General features: G+C 39.0%; 1 pseudogene; it reads left to right on the top strand.

Annotated features, from left to right (window-relative positions):
* The first annotated feature begins 15557 nt into the window (after nucleotides 1-15557).
* Nucleotides 15558-18269, top strand: LOC149011589 (nucleotide pyrophosphatase/phosphodiesterase 1 pseudogene; annotated as a pseudogene).
* Nucleotides 18270-19533: the final 1264 nt, after the last annotated feature.

The following is a 19533-nucleotide window of genomic DNA, read 5'->3' as shown; positions in this document are numbered from 1 at the left end:
ATCAATTGGTGTTTTCATTGGAACATGGCACCAAAGACTCATTCCAGATCATTGGATGACAGGTTAAATCAAACCCAATATGATGCAGAAATGTTGAAGAACCAGATGAATAAGAAGTTTTAGGAGATTACATGCAAGCTAGATGCTATTTTAGACAATTGTTGAGAATGGAATTCATCATCTTCTTCCTCTACGTCAATTCCAAATCATCAAATTCTAATGATTCTGCAGTTGTCATACTCAGAATCAAGGTGCCCAAATTTGATGGTTTGGATCTTTAAGATTGGTTAGTTCTTTGACTTATGAAATTGGTGAAGACCAAAGTTGCGCATTGCTCCATTCTATTTTGATGGAAAGCATTAGCTTGGTACTAGTGATTTAACAAGAAAACCAAGATTGTTTCTTGGGTGACATTCTTACAGCACTTCAGGTGTGTTTAGGACCATCAGAATTAGACGATTACCAAGGCAAACTGACGAAATTGGTGCAGAAAGGTTCTATTCTTGAGTATCAACAGGAATTTGAGACACTGTTCATTCTCCCTATCCACTTTATTACCAACTCCATCACCTCAGTCAAAACAACTTTCAGTACCATCTAACTCATCTATAGTTCCCTTTTTTTTGTTGGTAATAATAAGTACTTTATGATTGAGAGAAAAGCCTCGAGGAAGCCTACACATAAGCCTATAGTTCCTCTTAAGGCCACCATACAACGTTTAACCCAGAGTCAAATACAAGAAATGGGAGAGAAAATTTTATGTTTCTCTATGGTGAAAAATATTTCTTTGGCCATAAGTGCAAAGCTTCTGTGCATGATGAAGAATGTTTGGAGATTCACCACAGGATTGATGAGTTGCAAGAGGAGCAATTGCTTTTGGGGGCAGACACTACTATCAAGGAAGGACATGCCACAAATTAGTTTTCATGTCATCCTTGGTTTTGTTGTACCATAGACCTTACGTTTTACATGCTACATTGGCAAATCTTAGATGATGCTTTTAGTGGATGGTGGTAGTATGCATAAATTCTTGCAACCAAAAGTTGTGTCCACCTTGAATTTGTCTGTTTCCACTGAAACGCAGTTTGACGTAATGGTAGGGAATTGACAAGTGCTCAGTGCGAAGGGTTTTGTGCTGTAGTACTAGTTCAAATCCAGCAGCATGTATCCCTTGTTGATTTTTATGTGTTACCTATTCTAAGTGCTGATATGGTGCTAGGTGTGCAGTGGCTATAGGTTTTACGTCCTATTTTTTTGGATTGTCAAAAACTCACAATGGATTGGGAAGGAGCAACAATTAGGTTGCAGGGAAATGCTCACACAAGACCAGTCTCACTCAACCAGTCTAGAAAAATTCAGAATGCAGGTCAGATGGCTTCTTTATACCAATAGACTGTGTTAGATTCTGTTCCAGCAACAAAAGAATTAGATTTAGATCCACAAGTTCAAAAGTTGCTTTTTGATTTTCATAAGATTTTTCAAGAACCGAAGGGGTTCTTGCCATATTGAAAACTGGATCATGAGATCTATTTGGAGCCTCATGCTCCTCCAGTCAATGTCAAACCTTATAGGTATCCTCATTTTCAAAACAGTGAAGTAGAAAGGCAAGTATCTGAGATGCCTAACTTTGGCTACATTAGAAATAGTACTAGTGCCTTTTCATCCCTAGTTGTATGAGTTAAGAAGAAAGATGGATATTGGGGATTTTGCATTGATTATAGACCACACAATAGTATAACAATGAGGGATAGATTTCCAATTCCAGTTGTTGATGAGATGATGGACGAGTTAGGGGGTTCACAAATTTTTTAAAAGATGGATCTGGGGGCAGGTTATCACCAAATCAGGGTTCATCTCTTTGTTGTACATAAGACTCCATTTAAGACCATCAAAATCACTATGAATTTCTCATTATGCCATTTGGTCTAACAAATGAACCATCTATCTTTCAAGCTACAATGAATTTGCTTTTACATCCTTATCTTAGAAAGTTTGTGGTTGCATTTTTTGATGATATACTGATTTGTAGTACATCTTTTGAGACTCGTTTGACTCATCTATGTTTGAAGAATCACCAATTTTTTTGTCAACAGAAGTAAGTGTTCTTCTACTCCAAAGGAAGTGGAATATCTTGGTCATGTAGTTTCTTTGTAGGAGTGAGTATGGATCTAAATATAGTCAAAGCAATGATGGATTGGCCTAGTCCTAAGAGTATTAGGCAGTTGAGGAGGGTTTTGGGACTTACAGGCTATTATAGAAGATTTGTGTGCAATTATATATGCTTTTATAGTAGCCCCTCTTATGAATTTATTGAAAAAAGACTTTTTTTTGGAGTAATGTTGCTCAAAAGTCATTTGAACAACTCAAGACAGCCATACGTTTTGCTCTTGTTTTGTCCTTGCCGGACTTCACTCAAGAATTTGTAATAGAGATTGATGCCTCTGACTTGGGAATTAGGGTTGAACTATTGCAAAATGAACATCCTATTTCATATTTCAGCTCAGAAATTATCTTTGAAATTGCAGAAGTCCTCTGCTTATATCAGAAAAATAAAAGTCATTGCTGAGGCTATTAAGAAGTGGAGACAATATCTGCTAGGTAGGGAATTTCTCATTTGTACAAACCAAAAAAGTTTAAGGTTGTTGCTTGATTAAGTGGTTCAAACTCCATAACAATAATATTACTTTGCTAAATTATTGGGATTTCAGTATTCCATAGTAAATAAACCAGGAAAGGAGAATACGGTGGTTGATGCATTCTCTAGATGTCCCATAGTCATGTCTTTGATGACTCTATTTGTAGTGTAGTGTAGTTTGATATCTTAACCACCTTGAAGAGAGAAAACCAACAGTCCCTAACTTAGAGGTTGATGTAGTGTAGTTTCATGAGGGGCTTCTCCATTGGTACAACAAGTCTTACATGAAAATCATGCCACATTCACTAGTGGTCACACCATGATTCAGAAAACATTAGCATGCACTACTGCTACATTTACTTGGCTTGGTCTATGAAATGATGTCAATAAATTTATTAACACATGATTAATGTATCAGCAGGTTAAATATCAGACACAAAGCCCTCTTAGACTCTTACAACCAATTCCTATTCCTGAGAGGATTTGGGAGAATTTAGCAATGGATTTCATCATTTGACTCCTTGCATCATATGGCTATATAATTGTTCTTGTTGTTGTGGATAGGCTGTCCAAATAGGCACACTTTGGTGCCTTGCTATAGAATTCAATGCTGCTAAAGTAGCTAATTTGTTCACATAGATGGTTTGCAAGTTGCATGGAATTCCAAGATCTATTATTTCTAACAGAGATACTATTTTCCTAGGCAAATTCTGGACTGAATTGTTCGAGCTCAGTGGCAAATTCTGGACTGCATTCGATGAAAAAAATTGTAGATCTTCATCGAAAAGACATCCAATATAAAGTTGGGGATTTGGGTTGGGTCAAAATTGCAACCTTGTAGGCAATCTATTGTAGCTTCTGGATTGTCCAACAAGTTGTCTAAGCAATATTTTGGACGCTTTGCAATTTTGAAACGCATTGGCAAGGTTGCTTTCAGGTTGGATTTATCTGCTTCTACAAGCATTCATCATGCATTTCATGTTTCTCTCCTTAAGCCATGTAAAGCTAGGAGATAACACTATTCAGCCATTTCCCTTACCTGAGATGATTATAGGTGGTTATTCAATATTAGAGCCCATCAAGTTCTTCAGCACCAGGTAAGGAGGACAACAAGTAACTCAGGTGCAATTCTTTGGGCTGGCATGCCTCATGAGTCATGAGGTGATTACGTCAGAATTGTTAAGAGTAATTTCAACAACATTATTTTTTTTTCAACCTTGAGGACAAGGTTGCTTATGATGGGGAAGGTATTGATATGAGCAAGGAACAGGAACTGCAAATCTGCAATTTCAGAATAATATAGAGAGATGAAGAACAAGTTTCAACTGTAGGGAAAGAGGAGATTAATATTTCTAAATGAAGGTCTAGACGAGGGATTCACATCCTCTGTAATTCCTTTCCCTGCAATTCCCTACAATTCCCTCATAGGATTGTGCCATGTGGCATTTAAGTAATCCAACGGTTACCCAACAAACTAGAGTTCAAATAAAATTCAAATTTATGGGTGGGTTTAAATAAAATTCAAATTTAGTTTAAATTGGGTAACCGTTTAATCACTTAAATGCCACATGGCACAATCCTATGAGGGAATTGCAGGGAAATGAATTACAGAGGATGTGAATCCCTAGAGGAGTTAGAAGATTGCCAAGTAAATGTGACCATTATGCATAGAGTAAGAAAACTAAAAGTAAATGTTAAAACAATTATAACAGTTTTTGGTTGATAATAATTGGTTCTAATAGATTTTGGAACTTGTAGTAATAGAAAGTAAACTCTGAAGCTGACTTAGATAGGCTGAGAGAGGCAATTGTGAAAGACAAATAATGTTTTATGTTGAATACTACAACACTTCTCTCCCTAAATTCTCTCTAACTCACCTCTTTTTTGCAACTCTCATCTTCTTCGTTCTGTATTTCTCGCTTTCTCTCATCTTTATTCTCTTCACCTTGATAGGATTCAGCTTCAATTAGTTTATGCTATACTAGGAAATCCGATGTGTAAAAAACTCTAAAATTAATTATACTGCAATTGAGGTAGTATTGTATATGAATAGAATTATTTAAAGAAAAAAAATCAAAAAATGTTATTTTGTTTTGCGAACTCTCTCTCTCTCTCTCTCTTTCTTCTTTTTTTTTTTTTTTTTAACCTACCTTTTTGAAGCTTGACAAGTTAGGTTTTGCGCCATAACATGACTCAGGGGAGCGGCTATTGGTGGTTGAGATAAACGGTGTCAGTATAAAATTGAAATTGAATGTTGGAATCAAAATCCAACGATTATGATCCAATCAAATAGAATTGTAAATCTGATTTTGACTTCTAAAAATCTTTGCTTGATTTGATACTAATTCTGCAAAAAATATAGATATAATTAATTAATTAAATAAAACTATCTCAAAACCATTTAAATAATAATAATAATAAGACACATATCATCACTTATACCGGTGGGTTATACCCTACATGATTTTTTTTTGAGTAAATATCACTTACCTCCCCTTTTAGCTGGACAAATAGCACTTACACCCCCTCTTAGTTGGATAATAACACTTACCTCCCCTCTTACCTAGCAAATATATCAAGCACCTCCCCTCTGTTAACTTTCTCGGTTAAATTTAACTTTTACCGTTAAATGTTTTTCTAAAGTCCCAAACTACCCTTGGCTAAAAATATTTTTTATTTTAAACCATAAATTATCGTAATCACCCTAACAGTTAAAATACTAAATTGCCTTCAATTAAAATAATAGTTAAAAACCAAACAACATAATTAAACTCAGATTATCTTTAATTATTAAAAGCCCAACATACCCTTTTATAAAAATAAAAAAAAAACAAAATTTATCAAACAATTAAAAAAAACCCAAAATAGTAGTATGTGTTAATTTTATCAACATACCCTTTTTTTCAATTGCATTTTAAATTTTACTTGATAGTAGTATGTGTTTTTTTAATTATTTCATCAAATTAAAAAACAAAAAACAAAAAACAAAAAAAGGTATGTTGGGATTTTAATAATTAAAGATAATTTGGTTTTTAATTATGGTGTTTTGGTTTATAATAATTATTTTAATTGAAGGTAATTTAGTATTTTAAATGTTAGGGTGATTAGGTAATTTAGGGTTTAAAATAAAAAATATTTTAACCAAGGGTATTTTGGGGTTTTAGAAAAATATTTAACGGTAAAAGTTAAATTTAACCGAGAAAGTTAACAAAGGGGATGTGTTTGATATATTTGCTAGGTAAGAGGGGAGGTAAGTGATATTATCCAATTAAGAGGGGCTTAAGTGCTATTTGTCCAACTAAATGGGGAGGTAAGTGATATTTACCTTTTTTTTTTTTTTTTTTGTTGAAGATTATAACCTACATGATGTAGCTATGAAAATAAATTTTTCAATAAATCTTTATCATTTTCTGTGGGTAGACCATAATAAGATTCTTCTTCGACACTTTGCTCTCCTAGGTAATAAGGATACGGAAAAATACAAAAGCCCATGGTAAAATTGGATTTAGACAAATGTCGCAAGTTGCTTTCAAACCAGCTTTTTTTTTTTTTGTCAATGAAGCGACTGTTCAAAGGACAATAAAGTCCAATAGAAGTTGGTAAAACTGCAATACATACAAAAGAGTCATGGTTTTGATATATTTTTTTCAATGCAAAACCTTGTTGTTTGACATCTTTAATTCTCCTATTGTAAATAAAATTTTAATGTCGGCTTGACTACCTAATTGGCAAACTCTTGAGGAAGAATAAGACTTTCTAACCCAAAAAAAAAAAAAATCAAAATCAAAATTTGCAATTTCAAAACCAACATTGAATAATGAATAATCCATAAGGATATAACAAACTTAGATTTAAATATGATAGTTTTAATTTCACATATATTAGAAAAGAATCATATTTTCTTATTTATAACCATCTTGTGTTGAGAGTACTTGAAAGATAACCAAAATTGCACTTGTAATGGAGGCAAAATGGGAAAAAGAAATAACATGGTTTGGTTGAAACTCTCAACTTAGGTCCACAAATAGAACTGTTGTTGTGTTTCTTGTTATTTCAAATTTCAGGTATACAAATACTCTTAGGGTGATGCTCAAGAGGGTTTTACATTGTTACGATTTTGATTTGAATTTAAACTGCTTCGGAAAAGAACTACCATTTTGAATTAATCTAACTGTTGGATTTTTTTTTTTTTTTTTGGTATTGGTGCTTTTTTAATACTGAAAATATAATGTCGTCCGCATAAGTCAAATCCAAAACCTCTTCACTGAAAAGTATGGATCTTTACCACTCCACCAACCCTGCATTGGCGATTGTTCGAATGTTTTGCTTGAGACATAATTCTTCAACTTATGTTCTTGTGATTTGTTGCAATTGAGTTTGTATAGGACTCTGATAGTCTTGTTGCTGTTGAATCCATGTGGGACTCTCATAAATTCATTAGCAAAGAGAATTGAATTTAGTTTCGAGAAAAAAAGGGGGGGGGAAAGGGGGGAACAACACAAAGAAAAACAAAAAAAAATAAAAAAAAAAAAGAAAAAAAAAAAAAAAAAAAAAAAAAAAAAAGGAAAGAAAAAAAAAAAAAAAAAGAAAGGGGAAGGGGAAGGAAAAGGAAGGAAGAGAAAAGAAAGAGGAGGAGGAGGGGGGGGGGGGGGGGGGGGGGGGGGGGTGGGGGGGGGGGGGGGGGCGATTTAGGGTTTTGATGCTCTTCTCGTGCATGAAGCCCGTGGATATCCCGATTCCCGGCATCTGCTCTGTGGGCTGATAAACCCTTCTTCCCTTCTCTGGTTTTTGTGATCTATTTGCCTAATCTCACTATTTCGAGCGCGAATCCTTCATTTCGTAGCCCGATTGATACGTTTGAGGTCGCTGTTACCATGCTAGACTATCTTGAACTCTGCTCACTTTGCGGGGATCCTTCACCTTCGATCTTACTTCGGGGCAAGCACTGAGACCCTTCGGCTCCTCCTTTCACCTTTCGCGACGTGGATCTGTCACATACAGCTCGATCCCGCCCCTGAGTTCTCCCCTGACAACATCGGGCTCGAGAGATCTGGTTTGCCCTACCATATTATCTCCCTTTGGTCTCATCTTTGCTCTCCCACTACCACTGTTTCCCAGATCAAGGTATGTCCTGAAACCTTCCGCGTTCCCGGTTGCGACATTTATTACATTGTGCAGTATTTCATGCTGATAACTTATGAGGTGAGTTTCACACATTTTACTTTTTATTGCATTTGCTTTCATTTGCCCTTGTGTTTGCATGCATGTTCTGGAAATATGTTCCTTTACACCTGCAACTCTGCATCTCCTTTTCTCGAAGCTCGATATGATCTTTGGCGTGTGATTCTCTAACCTCCTGCCCTATCTTCTCAACATGCGACCGCCTCCCTCTCCTACCCCCTACAACCTCCTTAATCATGACTGCGATAAGCCTTCCTTCACCTTCTCCGGCAGCAATCATCAACTTATCTCCCTCTGGCCTTACTCCATGTCCACATTCGGATATCTTTACCATAATCTTCAGCCTATTTTTCGATGTAGATGGGTGTGCTATTCTTACCCCTCTGTCTGCCTACACCCTGCTCCCTACACTTTTTGTGTACTTAAAGCCGTGATCAGGACCTCTGTGGGTAAGTACCTCATGGCAAATCCATCCTCATCGTCCTCTTTCTCTAACCTTCACTCTGATTTCCTTCACTTCTTGCCTCATGACCCATCGGCCGAGAGACTCGCTGCTGATTTCGCTGCCAAAATTGAGCTCCCTGTTCGTCCTATTAGCAAGGTCACACTTTCTTCCCAGAAACTTGATGAAGTCACCCAAGATCTCAAGTACACCATCATTGGATGGGTTCCTGATGGTATCCACATCACCTACTCTGAGCTTCAGAAGATGGTTAACGGAGGCTTGAAGGCTAAGTCTGTTAAGGTTGAGGGTTTCCATCTTATTGAAGGTGCTCAGGATAGATTCATTATCAAATTTGGTCGAGCCAGAGATATGAATGTTGTCCTCTTCTCTCAACCCTGGTACTATAGAAATCATGTTGTCTTTATGCAACCTTGGAACCAATCAGTTCAAGCTAACCTCTCCCCCTTTAACATTGGTATTCTGTGGGTTCAGATCACAAACCTTCATTGGAGTCTGCACAAATCTGATATCCTATTAGATCTCTTCTCCACTGTTGGCCATGTGCTCGATTTAGAGAATCCTGAAGGCCCTGTTGCCTCAAATAACCTCCCAGCTGCCCGCATTGCCATCCCCCTCAACCTAGACCTCGTCACATCAGTCATCTTTGAGATCACCCCCAAAAAACACCAAGTCATTTATTTCAGCTTTGAGTACCTTCCCACAAATGTCTGCCCAAACTGTATCAGAATTGGCCACAAGAGCTTAGACTGTCCATTTAAAACCACAAAGCATCTTACACAATCCATATCATCATCTAAGGCTGCTGAAAACCTCCATTTGCTCCTTCCTAAACCTGCCATCCCAGCTAGAAGAGCGAGCCCTATCACTGAAATCTGCAAAATATATGATGATCTCTTTCTTGGCACCACCCCTTTCAACCCCACTGATCTGAACGACATCCCAAACCCACCCATTGAGGCTAACTACACTAAAGAAAGACAGCTCTGCACTGTGAAAGCCTTCCTTTGGATGTCTCACACTTTCAACCTTGAAATCCCTAGGTACCATGCCATGAATGACCCAATTCCTATCAACATCATCAGACCTTTGAAAGATAAAGATCAATCCAATGATACTTATCCTACTGATTTTGAGTCCATGGAATTTTCCATCACTCAACCCTCCAACTACAACCCTCAACCAGCTACACACCTTACTCTCACAACACAACCCATGCCTCATTCTATCTTCACTCCCAGCCCCCACCCCCCACCCTCCACATCCCCACTCTTTCAACACTTCAATCGTTTAGTTCAACAGGCCCATAATGTTGGATTCACCCCTGTCCCTAAATGTGAGCATAACACATTGTCTGTCAGCAACACCTGTAACATGCTCAACCGAAAGGATACTCTCAATCAGCACACTCCCACTCTGATATCCTACAAAAGAAAATGCACCATTCTTGAAGTGGGGGAATCATCTGATATCCCTGATGCTGAATTGAAGAAGCAGAAACTCCTTCAACCTGATTCTGAGGTCTTGATGGCAAGCCGGAAATTGCCATCCATGGAGCCATGATTGCCTATTGCTTGAACTGTCGAGGTCTTGGCCAAACCTCGATTCAGAGGGAGATCACTAGAAACATCAAGAAATTCAGGCCATCTTTTGTTTTCTTATCTGAAATTAAGAGTAGTTCTATATGTCTTGAATCCTTCTCTAGGAAATTAGGATTTGATTCCTTTGTCTCCTCTCCCCCTCTCCACAATAGTGGAGGCCTTTTATTATGCTGGTCATCTTCGGTCAGTATTACTATTTTGTGGTCATCTGATTGGTGCATTCATGCTATTGTATCTTGTAACTCTAATCAATGGACTATGACCTTTCTTTATTTGAGTTCATACTACAGCACTAGGAAATACCAATGGCACACATTACACAATCTTTCACAATTTGTTGAAGGTGCTTGGATTTTAGGAGGGGATTGGAACTCCTATTTATCCTTCAATGATAAACTTGGGGGTCTCCCACTTCGGCAGCATAGAACCTCTGAATTCCAAGACTTCACCTATGCTACCAACCTTTGCCCCATACAAGCTCATGGCATGAAATACACTTGGTGTAATAAACAAAGGGGTAAAAGAAGGGTCGAAGGAATACTTGACAGATTCATGGCCAACCCCTCATGGCTTAACACTTTCCCTGAAGCCTATGTTCAACACTTTACAGTCACTAAATCTGACCACTGTGCTCTTATCCTTCATATTGACCCCCCAACCATCAAATTCAAAAAACCATTTAGATTCGAGAAATTCTGGATTCTTGAACCATCTTATCTTGATATCACAACTGCTGGTTGGAAATTGGGTACTAAAGGATCCCCCTCACACATCCTCTCAACCAAACTCAAACACCTCCAACAACACCTCAAACATTGGAACTGGTCTTATATTGGTGACCTACATAAAAAAGAATCTCAGATTCGTTTGGACATTGACAATCTCATGAAATGCCCAACAAATCATCGAGATTTAAATTGGGAGATTACAGAAAATAAACTCCTAGCTACTCTCAGATTGACCCTCAATCAGATTGACCAAAAATGGCACCAGAAATCCAGAATGCAATGGTACCTTCATGGTGATAGGAACACAAAATTCTTTCACTTGACCACTATGAAAAGGAGAGCACGTAATAGGATCAGATCGATCAACTACAACGGTACCACATGTGATGATCCCTTGCTCATTGAATCGGCTTTTCTTTCACACTTTAAAGCTGTCTTCTCATCTACAAACCCCTACTTTGAAGATTCATTTCTTGATCCCATTAGAAATAGAATTTCAGCTGACCATCTCAACATTCTCAATTCCCCTGTTTCTAATGAAGAAATACACTCCACCATTCTCAGCATTCCTAGTCATAAAGCTCCTGGACCTGATGGCTTTTCGAGTGGTTTCTATCACTCCTCTTGGGATATCTGCAAAAAAGAAGTCATAGATCATGTCAAATGCTTCTTCAAAACTTCTACTTTCACTCAAGCTATCAACCATACATACATTTCACTCATTCCCAAAGTCGACATCCCTTCTTCTGTGAATGATTTTAGACCCATAAGCCTATGTAATGTTACATATAAAATCATTACTAAGATTATGGTCAATAGAATCAAACAAATTCTGCCTAGCATTATCTCTTTCAACCAGAATGGATTCATCAAAGGAAGGCATATTCAAGACAACATCCTCATTGGCCATGAGGTTATGCACAAAATCAACCAAAGGAAAAAGGGTAAGAGAGGTATCATGGCAATTAAACTTGATATGAGTAAAGCCTATGACCGACTTGAATGGTCTTTTGTTAAGAGAGTGCTTCTTGCTTATGGCTTTCCATCATCTTGGATTGATTGGATCATGTTTTGCATTACCACTCCACAACTATCCATCCTCATCAATGGCAAACCCTCCAATTACTTCAAACCTGAAAGAGGTCTTAGACAAGGAGACCCCCTCTCCTCCTATATCTTTATTCTCTGTGCCGAAGTCCTCTCCAGCCACATCGAACTTGCCAGATCAAAGAAAAAAATCATGGGCATAAAGCTGTCCAAGGGTGGTGAGAGTCTATCACATCTTGCTTTTGCGGATGACCTCATACTTTTTGGTCAAGCAAACCACAAAGAGGCATCCAGGTTTCATAAGATCATCGATCTCTCCTTGTCGGCATCTGGCCAAGCCCTCAACACTCAAAAAACCAGAGTCCATTACAGCAAAAGCACCCCAAACCGAATCAAAAAACAACTCTCTGAATTATATAATATGATTCCCACATCTGATCTGGACATTTACCTGGGAATACCTCTCTTCAGTGGCAAAATCAAACATAAACATTGTGAGGGTCTTGTTGATAGAGTTAACAACAGGCTTCAAGGCTGGAAAGCTAAATTACTTAGCTATGCAGGTAAATCAGTTCTCATCCAAGCTGTCTCACAAGCAATGCCGAGCCATTATATGTCATGTTTCTTGATGCCAAAAAAAACCATCCTCTCTTTGGAGCAATCTAACAGGAAATTTTTCTGGTCAAATGGAGAAAAGGATCACATTCATACTATCAGATGGAGTACCATTTGCCAACCTAAGAGAGTTGGTGGTTTGAATATCAAGAACCTTGAGGCATTCAACTTTGCACTTATTGCAAAAAAAGTCTGGGAGCTTATTTCCGAGAAGGACTCCATGTGGTTTCGGGTTCTCAAAAATAAATACTTCAAGAATTGCTCCTTTCTTCAAGCTACCACCCCCCACAATGCATCTTGGGGGTGGAAATCACTCATCAAAGTGCGTGAAATGTTGCTCAATAACATCTTCTATCAAGTTGGAAATGGTGACAGCATTAATCCATGGTGTTCTAAATGGATCAACCCTCAGATGAATCAGCCATACATGAATCCCCTCCCACATGATGCACCGACCAGAGTCTCTGATTTTATTGACCATACTACTTCTACTTGGCGTAGAGACCTCATATACAAATGGTGGGATACTGATATTGCAAATGCCATTCTATCCATACCTTTGACACAAGCATGTATGAAGGACAGGATCATATGGGACCAAACTAACAATGGTCAATTCACTGTTGCCTCAAAGCATACAGACTATTCTGCACCAGAGATCACAAGCCAGAACCAACCCCATGGTTAAAGCTATGGCACCTCCCACTGACTCCTAGAGTTACTCACTTCACCTGGAAGCTGCTTCATCAGAGCCTCCCCACCCCGAATCTTTTATCCAACAGAGGATGTAAAATTCTGGATAAATGCTGTTTATGTTCATCTGATATTGCAGATCTTAATCACATCTTCCTTGATTGTGACTTTGCCAAACAGGTTTGGGGGTGTTTCAGAATATGCTGGTGGAAACACAATGTCAATATTGATAAGCAGGTCTCATATTGGATCAGTTCTGCTTCCAAGCTACCTCAAGAAGAAACTGCATTAACTCTTCACCTCACTACCTTATGGATCATCTGGTCAAATTTCAACAAGGCAGCTCATCAGAATCCTCATAAATCTCCACGACAGATATGGAGGCTTGCTCATCACCTGAATGCAGAGTCCAATAAGATGCTTAACCATAGAAGGAGGAAAGTGAAGTTGATACCAAACATTTGCTGGTCCCCTCCTTCGCAGGACTATATTAAGTTCAATATTGATGGATCCTCTAGACTGGATCCAAATGGAATGTTATCAGCTGGCGTTGGAGGTATTGCCCGAGACTACCTTGGCCACACTCTGTTATGCTTTGCAATATCTAAACACAACTTATCAGCTCTCCAAGCAGAAGCCGAAGCTCTCAGATTCGCACTTCATCTCGCCATCATAAACAAATATAGAAGGGTTATTTTTGAAGGTGACAATGAAGCCATCATCAAGCTTATAAATCTCAATCATGACCATGACCCATGGAGAATCAAGACCTTGCTGGAGGAGATCAGATTTCTTAAACTCAAATTTGATGCCATCATCTTCTCCCATACATTAAGAGAAGGAAACCATGCTGCTGACAGGCTAGCATCCCTTGCTGCCTCTCAATCTTCTTTATATTTTATTTCTGCCGATCCCCCTCCCCATCTAAACTGGAACCTGTATTTTGATGCTTGTGGCTGCCCCTTCCCAAGGGGTTTTCATTTTAAATAAATTCACAGGTTCACCAAAAAAAAAAAAAAAAAAAAAAAGGGAAAAAAAAAAAAAAAAAAAAAAAAAAAAAAAAAAAAAAAAAACAAAAAAAAAAAAAAAATCAATGAGGTTGAGTCACACCTTGAGTGCTGTCTTTAAGGTAATTGATGCACCCCTACTACCAAGGGTTGTTCGTAACACCACCTCCAAGATAAAGCAACATCCAACTAGAATATGAAGTAGTTCTTCTAGTCCCATCAAAGAGCCAAAAGCTAAAGCACAACACTTAGACAAATTCAAAGAAAGAAATTAACTTTGTAACACAAATAATGTGAGAGTGAGGAGTGTTTCAATTGCACACCACATGCAAGAAGGGTTGGGTTTATGTAGGCCAAAACTACACACCCTCACAAGGGGGAGAATCAATTATCTACTAATGGAGAATCAATGGGCTTGTCCCTCCTCCACTAATGTGATAAACCCCATTGACCGAACATCCCCACTACTTGAGAAGTAACTCTCATATTCACTTCTTTGGAATGAATTGGATTTAACCTATTAAAAGACCTTAACCCCATTCATGGTATTGGCCATGAATGGTCATAAAGTTGAAATGAGAAATGAATGTCAAGATTTAGAATTTGAGTAAATTCCACCATTCAAGTAAGCACACCTCATCACCATGACCAAGACCTTTAAGACCCATGACCAATGTCATGAAAAGCCTCATAACCAAGGTTATGAAGGGCTTCCTTTACTCATGGTGCCTCATTACCACCCTTACCTCATGGGTCCCACACACTAACAAAATAATTAAATAAAAGAAATGCAAAAAATTAATTTTGAAACTAAATATAGATTTTAATAAAAAACCTAACAGTTTTACTGACGTTAAATAACAAATAAATTACTTAAATGTCCTTACTCTTATTTAAGGTCATTTAAAATAGAGCAAATTGCATTGGCACCTCAAAACGAAGGCCTTAAAACACTTACATCCCACTTTATGTTTAGAAAGTACAGAGACCCCAAAATTGGATTTTCATTGGATATAACTGTCCAATTTATCACTGAAAGCCTTTCAAACACTGTTTATTATAGAGATATTTTTTAAATAAACAGTAATTTAACTGTTTTTAGTGATAAATTTGACAAACATATCCAACGAAAATCCAATTTTAGGGTCTCAGTGTTTTTTAAACATAAAGTGGAGTGTCAGTGCTTTAAGCCCTCCATTTTGGGGTACCAGTGCAATTTGCTCATCTAGTTTAATTAACAAGTTTAGGTGGATGAGACCAATAATGCCCAACTGGAGAAATCGCAATGCATTTGCTTTTGGTTTATGAATAAAGAGATTTTTTTTTCACTAGTTTCACCCTAATAATAGTAAGTATCGTGTAAAAAAACTCAAAACAAAAATTCTTGAGAAGCTGGCTTTTGCTGTTTTTATTTATTGGTGAAACTTATATTTGAGTATTTCACTCTAGAATTCACCAAAAAAAGGAAAAGTATTATACTCTAGAAAAAGTCCAAAGACCATAGCAGCAACCTACTCGGATCTTGACAAGCTCACTTGTAGTTTTTTGGGTAAAACTTGTATTTGAGTATTTCACTCTAGGATGGATTTTAGCAAAGAGAGAAGTATTTCACTTTAGAAAAAGTCCAAGGCCATTGCAGCAAGCTACTGTGATGTTAACCTTTGGTTCTACTTCAACCGGAGACCAAGACGCCACTAGTCTTTCTCGCACCAAACAATACATGATCGTTTCCAATCCAGCGATTCCCTCTCTTCTTGTCCAGAACGACAAATTTTTCTCTACGAGCTCGATTGTTTGCTGTTCTTCCCTGATCGCAAGCTAAGAAGGTGAAGATCAAGAGAGTAGAGGAGTTTCAGCAAAATCTTTTTAATGGGTTCTGCTTCTTTTCCCGTCTTATCCCCATCTAAGCCCAATTCTTCGTCCGCAGAAGAGGAAGACTCAAATAACGCTTCTACTGCCCTTCTTGCCTTTGATACTGACTATTCGCCACCAGATCCACCTCCACAGAAGTCTTTCACCACTGTCGGCTTTATTGTTCTTATCGTCATCACCTGTATCTCCCTCGCTTCCTCTGGCGCTTTCGCCTTCTTATTCTTCTCCTCTACTCCTCGCTCTCAGCAACCCTGCACTTCTTCTCACCAAGCTTCCTCATCTCCAGCTTCCCAACCTTCTAAACCAACAGAAATACCAACAGAAACACCAGCAGAAACAGCTCGACCCCTCACCAAACTCGATCACCCAGTTGTTCTTCTTATTTCTTCAGATGGGTTTCGATTTGGGTATCAGTTCAAAACCCATACCCCAAACATAGGCCGTCTGATCGCCAACGGTACTGAAGCCGAAACTGGTCTCATCTCCGTTTTTCCTACCCTTACTTTCCCGAACCATTACTCGATCGCCACTGGTCTCTACCCTGCCTATCATGGCATCATCAACAATTATTTCGCCGACCCTGTCACCGGTGATTGGTTCAACATGGGCAGTCATGAACCCAAATGGTGGCTTGGCGAACCCTTATGGGAAACCGTGGTCAATCATGGATTGAAGGCTTCTACCTATTTTTGGCCTGGCTCTGAGGTACATAAAGGCTCCTGGAATTGCCCTACTAATCTCTGCCAATATTACAATGGTTCTGTGCCTTTCGAGGAACGGGTTGATACTGTTCTCAGCCACTTTGATCTCCCTAATAGTGAGATCCCTGTGTTCATGACTCTGTATTTTGAAGACCCAGATCATCAGGGTCACCAGGTTGGACCTGACGATCCGGAGATCACTGAAGCAGTTGCAGGAATTGATAGAATGATCGGAAGGCTGATTGATGGGCTGGAGAAAAGAGGGGTTTTTGAGGATGTCAACATAATTATGGTTGGTGATCATGGAATGGTTGGTACCTGTGATAAAAAGCTCATCTATCTTCATGATCTCAAGCCCTGGATTGACATCCCGAAGGATTGGGTTCAATCTTATACTCCTTTGCTTGCGATTCGGCCTCCAGCAGGTGTCTCCACTTCAGATGTTGTAAGCAAGATGATGGATGGTTTGAGCTCTGGGAAGGTTGAGAATGGTAAGAATCTTAAGATTTTTCTTAAGGAGGATCTGCCCGAACGACTTCATTATGTGGGGAGCGGTAGAATTTCGCCAATAATTGGACTAGTTGCAGAAGGCTTTAAGGTGGAGCAAACCAGATCGAAGCGGAAAGAATGTGGAGGAGCGCATGGATATGACAATGCATTCTTCTCCATGAGAACCATATTCATTGGCCATGGACCTCAGTTTGCTAGAGGTCGCAAGGTTCCATCTTTCGAGAATATCCAGATTTACAATCTAATCACTTCTATCCTTAAGATAGAGGGAGCCCCTAATAATGGGTCAATGTCTTTTCCAGAAACTGTTCTTTTGCCCAGCTCTTGATGCCCAGATATCAAGCATGCTTTGGAGGGATGACTGCTACAATTGAATGTGTCAAAACTGTGCTAGCTGAATCTGAAAAATCCCCGTTGCATTGTGTCTGATTGTAAGATCTCTGGATATTCCGAGTCCTCATAAATTAAATTATACCGGTTTTGCAGCAATGGAACAACGTAAGTCGTCCTCTCAATCTTGTTAATCATCCGCAGAATCAGTAAACCCTCATCCCTACAGCTCTTTCCATATATCTTGGTTCTTGCTGGATGTGCAGCAATTGAAATCTAGCACTATATTTGTAAAGAAATTTTTTAGGAAATTATAATCATTGATTTGCTTTATGAACAGAGGTTAATGGTATTCTTGCATCTGTGCAAGTATGATCTCAAATTTGTGATATACTGTCATTATAATCAGTTCGACATGACCTAGTTCAAAGTATGTGTCTTGCATGATTGAGCTTTGTAGATTTTATGGTGTTCTGATTATTATCATTTTTTAGTACTCCATTTGGAAAAAGGATTCTGCAAAAACTGACCAATTTCATGCCTGGATGTCAATCATGTCATCTGTTTGGTCTTCCTGACCATTATAATGTGCAAGACAATTGTGTAAATTCCTAATTTGCTGAATCTTCAGTTTGTTTACTTCCTACAATAATATTTCTGCAAAACATTTGAATGGTTTGATACGGCGCTGTAAAGGTTTGGTTTCCTGGATGTAAAGATACTGATAAGCAAGAATTTAGCATATATGTAATCTGTCCAGTATAAAGCTAAGAATGCTATGAATAAATTTGGCATATATGTAATATTATTACTTCCTCCAATAATATTTTTGCAAAACATTTGAATGGTTTGTGTTGAGTCTAGAACTTCTTCGAGAGCCGGATATTGAGATGACCACCTTAAGAGCTCTCCAACTAAGTTGGAATAACTGAGATGTCTGCACACACAAAGAAAGCAAGAACGGTCCGGCCTAGTTTTGGCCGGGGAACCGCCTCCGACGCTCAAATCAGCCTAGGTAACAATAATGGTTCTTAAGAGAGTTCTCAAGAACGTAATGAGTAAGTACTCAGATGAAAGTTCTCGTTACCTTTCTCCATGTAGGAGGTAGGTTTATATAGAAGTTACCTGGAGGCGGCGATTCCTTAAGTTCCGGATCGATAGTTGAGGAGTGAGTGGAGTAGTGGAATAACGGCTCCTTCTTTGTCGCACCTGATAATGCCGTTATGCTGACTCACCTCCCCAATTCTCGGAATAGATATGCTGAGTGTTTATGCGTAACTAACTCTTCTTGACTTAGTCAAGAGAGTCTTCTGAGAAATGCTAGAGTTGGATATAGATATATATTTTCCCCAAGTGTGGCACTTCTCCAACGAATAAATGAACCTGCCCAAGAGGGAGGTATCTCTCCCAAATGAGGCCCTCGGGACCTTCTCCAACGAAGAAACGAGCCTGCCCAAGAGGGAGGTATCTCTCCCTAATGAGGCCCTCGGGACCTTCTCCAACGAAGAAACGAGCCTGCCCAAGAGGGAGGTATCTCTCCCGAATGAGGCCCTCGGGACCTTCTTCAAGGATGAGATGCACCCGCCCACGGGGGTGCCTTTCTCTCCCGAGATGGGGACTCGGGACTCTAGCTCCCCACAACAGAGCCCCCCATTCCGTGCGATCGGTTTCTCGAGTGTATGGAATGCTTTTCTCATACCTCTTTGAAGGTTTTTTCTTTTGAAGAAATTCCAATGCGTCGTCTTGAATGATAGCCATCATTTCTCTAAAGTCTCGTCGAGTCGAGAAGCCCTCAGCCTGGTTCTCCGAGAGATGCCATTGCCTTTATTAAGGGTGACTACCCGAGTGAGGTCCCAAGTGTGACGTCTTAGAAATTCCATCTCATGAGAGTCTCACTTGGATTTTCATAAGAGGTGGGGAATACTCCCGAGTGGCTACCCGAGCGAGGTCCTGAGTGTAATGCCATTGAATAATTCCATCTTATGAGAGTCTCACTTGGACTTTCATAAGAGGTGGGGAAAACTCCCGAGTGGCTACCCGAGCGAGGTCCCGAGTGTAACGCCATTGAATAATTCCATCTCATGAGAGTCTCACTTGGACTTTCATAAGAAGTGGGGAAAACTCCCGAGTGGCTACCCGAGCGAGGTCCC

This window comes from Hakea prostrata, chromosome 7, assembly GCF_041222555.1.
Source record: "Hakea prostrata isolate BN-2017 chromosome 7, UWA_Hpros_2, whole genome shotgun sequence".
NCBI lineage: Eukaryota > Viridiplantae > Streptophyta > Magnoliopsida > Proteales > Proteaceae > Hakea > Hakea prostrata.
The sequence above is the reverse complement of the archived record's forward strand: the minus strand, read 5'-3'. Positions and strand labels throughout refer to the sequence as shown.